The sequence below is a fragment of the Oncorhynchus kisutch genome, linkage group LG10 (assembly GCF_002021735.2).
Source record: "Oncorhynchus kisutch isolate 150728-3 linkage group LG10, Okis_V2, whole genome shotgun sequence".
Lineage (NCBI taxonomy): Eukaryota > Metazoa > Chordata > Actinopteri > Salmoniformes > Salmonidae > Oncorhynchus > Oncorhynchus kisutch.
Window position 1 is genome coordinate 15,045,344 of NC_034183.2, and position 4,139 is coordinate 15,049,482.

The following is a 4,139-nucleotide window of genomic DNA, read 5'->3' on the forward strand; positions in this document are numbered from 1 at the left end:
CCAAACAGCAAGCAATGCAGGTGTAGAAGCACGGTGGCTAGGAAAAACTCCCTAGAAAGGCCAATACCTAGGAAGAAACCTAGAGAGGAACCAGGCTATGTGGGGTGGCCAGTCCTCTTCTGGCTGTGCCGGGTGGAGATTATAACAGAACATGGCCAAGATGTTCAAATGTTCATAAATGACCAGCATGGTCGAATAATAATAAGGCAGAACAGTTGAAACTGGAGCAGCAGCACAGTCAGGTGGAAGTTGAAACTGGAGCAGCAGCATGGCCAGGTGGACTGGGGACAGCAAGGAGTCATCATGTCAGGTAGTCCTGGGGCATGGTCCTAGGGCTCAGGTCCTCCGAGAGAGAGAAAGAAAGAGAGAAGGAGAGAATTAGAGAACGCACACTTAGATTCACACAGGACACCGAATAGGACAGGAGAAGTACTCCAGATATAACAAACTGACCCCAGCCCCCCGACACATAAACTACTGCAGCATAAATACTGGAGGCTGAGACAGGAGGGGTCAGGAGACACTGTGGCCCCATCCGAGGACACATCTATCTTCAGAGCTCGTGCTGCTAGGTGTCCTAAACTGGGACTCATAGATATCATCCTAACCAACGTGCCCTCAAAATACACGTCTGCTCTCTTCAACCAAGATCTCAGCGATCACAGTCTCATTGCCTGCATCCGTAATGGGTCTGCGGCCAAACGACCACCCCTGATCACTGTCAAACGCTCCTTAAAACACACTTCAGCGAGCAGGCTTTTCTAATCGACTTGGTATCCTTGGTATCCTGGAAGGATATTGACCTCATCCCGTCAGTAGAGGATGCCTGGTTATTCTTTAAAAGTGCTTTCCTCACCATCGTAAATAAGCATGTGTAACTGATGTGAAATGGCTAGCTAGTTAGGGGTGGTGCGCGCTAATAGCGTTTCAATCGGTGACGTCACTCGCTTTGAGACCTTGAAGTAGTGGTTCCCCTTGCTCTGCAAGTGCAGCGGCTTTTGTGGAGCGATGGGTAGCGATGCTTTGTGGGTGACTGTTGTTGATGTGTGCAGAGGGTCCCTGGTTCGAGCCCAGGTTGGGGTGAGGAGAGAGACGGAAGCTATACTGTTACATTGATGCTGTTGACCTGGATCACTGGTTGCTGCGGAAAAATAGGAGGTCAAAACGGGGGTGAGTGTAACCGATGTCAAATGGCTAGCTAGTTAGCGGTGGTGCGCGCTAATAGCGTTTCAACCGGTGACATCACTGGCTTTGAGACCTTGAAGTAGTGGTTCCCCTTGCTCTGCAAGGGCCGTGGCTTTTGTGGAGCGATGGGTAACGATGCTTCGAGGGTGACTGTTGTCTGTGTGCAGAGGGTCCCTGGTTCAGGCCCAGGAGGGATGGAAGCTATACTGTTACACATGCCCCATTCAATTTTTTTTTTAACCAGGAACAGATATAGCCCTTGGTTCACTCCAGACCTAACTGCCCTTGACCAGCACAAAAACATCCTGTGTTTTTGCATTAGCATTGAATAGCCCCAGTGATATGCAACTTCTCAGGGAAGTTAGGAACCAATATACACAGGCAGTTAGGAATGCTAAGGCTAGCTTTTTCAAACAGAAATTTGAAAAAGCTGCCCACTGCACTGAGGTTAGGAAACAATGTCACCACCGATAAATCCACAATAATTGAGAATTTCAATAAGCATTCTTCTACGGCTGGCCATGCTTTCCACCTGGCTACCCCTACCCCAGGCAACAGCCCTGCACCCCCTACAGCAAATTGCCCAAGCCTCCGTCATTTCTCCTTCACCCAAATCCAGACAGCTGATGTTCTGAAATAGCTGAAAAATCTGTACCCCTAAAAATCAGCCGGGCTAGACAATCTGGACCCTCTCTTTCTAAAATAATCTGCCGAAATTGTTGCAACCCCTATTACTAGCCTGTTCAACCTCTCTTTTGTATCGTCTGAGATTCCCAAAGATTGTAAAACTGGCGCGGTCATCCCCCTCTTCAAAGGGGGTGACACTAGACCCAAACTGCTACAGACCTATATCTATCCTACACTGCCTGTCTAAGGTCTTCGATGACCTTGATATCATAACCGTCATCGATAAGAGACAATACTGTGCAGTGTCGTGGAATATTGCCTCAGAAATATAACACTCTTACAAGAACTTGTGAATTCAATATAGACTTTAATACAAAGTAGCAAAGCAGTGCTGGTCAGCGGAACAACCAACCTCCCCGAGTACGGGCTCTGCTTTTATACACATACAGCATATGGGTACATCCCATATGTGAATGAAGTTACTCCCCTCAGTCCTTCTGCCACCATTATCTTTTAGTCTGAGTTCTTTGCTTGTTCACGCCCAATAACGCCCATATCTGCTTCCGGTTAGATTATAATGGTGGCGGGACCCCTTTTTGTCATACAAAAATAATACATTTATTGCATGCTTATGTTTCATCTGTCGGTCATTTTGCTACCATCCTCCTTCCTGTGTCCTTCTGACATTAGTATGTCCAGCTGTCATAAATGTACTTATGGTCTTGGCTAATGTACTCATTTTCGTTTAGCTTTATGTAATCTTTGGCATGTTACCCTACTCAGAAATAGCAAATGTATTGGATGTCACCTTCTCTTCCTCTGGCCAATGTACTTATGTCCTTGCTACTTCAGCCTAGCAGCTGCACCTATTTATATTACATGAGTTCCCACAGCAGCCGTATTCATCGACCTGGCCAAGGCTTTCGACTCTGTCAATCACCACATTCTTATAGGCAGACTCAACAGCCTTGGTTTCTCAAATGACTGCCTCGCCTGGTTCACCAACTACTTCTCTGATAGAGTTCAGTGTGTCAAATCGGAGGGCCTGTTGTCCGGACCTCTGGCAGTCTCTATGGGGGGCCACAGGGTTCAATTCTCGGGCCGACTCTCTTCTCTGTATACATCAATGATGTTGCTCTTACTGCTGGTGATTCTTTGATCCACCTCTACGCAGACGACACGATTCTGTATACTTCTTGCCCTTCTTTGGACATTGTGTTAACTAACCTCCAGACGTGCTTCAATGCCATACAACTCTCCTTCCGTGGCCTCCAACTGCTCTTAAATGCAAGTAAAACGAAATGCATGCTCTTCAACCGATCGCTGCCCGACCGCACCTGCCCGCCCGTCCAGCATCACTACTCTGTTCTGACTTGGAATATGTGGACAACTACAAACACCTAGTTGTCTGGTTAGACTGTAAACTCTCCTTCCAGACTCAGATTAAGCATCTCCAATCCAAAATTAAATCTAGAATCGTCTTCCTATTTTACAACAAAGCATCCTTCACTCATGCTGCCAAACATACCCTCGTAAAACTAACCATCCTACCGATCCTCGATTTTGGCCATGTCATTTACAAAATAGCCTCCAACACTCTACTTAACAAACTGGATGAAGTCTATCAAAGTGCCATCCATTTTGTCACCAAAGCCCCATATACTGCGACCTGTACACTATCGTTGACTGGCCCTCGCTTCATACTCGTCACCAAACCCACTGGCTCCAGGTCATCTACAAGACCCTGCTAGGTAAAGCCCCGCCTTATCTCAGCTCATTGGTCACCATAGCAGCACCTACCTGTAGCACGCACTCCAGCAGGTATATCTCTCTGGTCACCCCCAAAACCAATTCTTTCTTTGGCCGCCTCTCCTTCCAGTTCTCTGCTGCCAATGACTGGAACAAACTACAAAAATCTCTGAAACTGGAAACACTTATCTCCCTCACTAACTTTAAGCACTAGCTGTCAGAGCAGCTCACAGATTACTGCACCTGTACATAGCCCATCTATAATTTAGCCCAAACAACTACCTCTCCCCCTACTGTATTTTTTTATTTAGCTCCTTTACACCTCATTATTTCTATCTCTACCTTGCACATTCTTTCACTGCAAATCTACCATTCCAGTGTTTTACTTGCTATATTGTATTTACTTTGCCACCATGGCCTTTTTTTTGTGTTGCCTTTACCTCCCTTATCTCACCTAATTTGCTCACATTGAATATAGACTTATTTTCTACTGTATTGTTGACTGTATGTTTGTTTTACTCTATGTGTAACTCTGTGTTGTTTTATGTGTCGAACTGCTTTGCTTTGTTGGCCAGGTC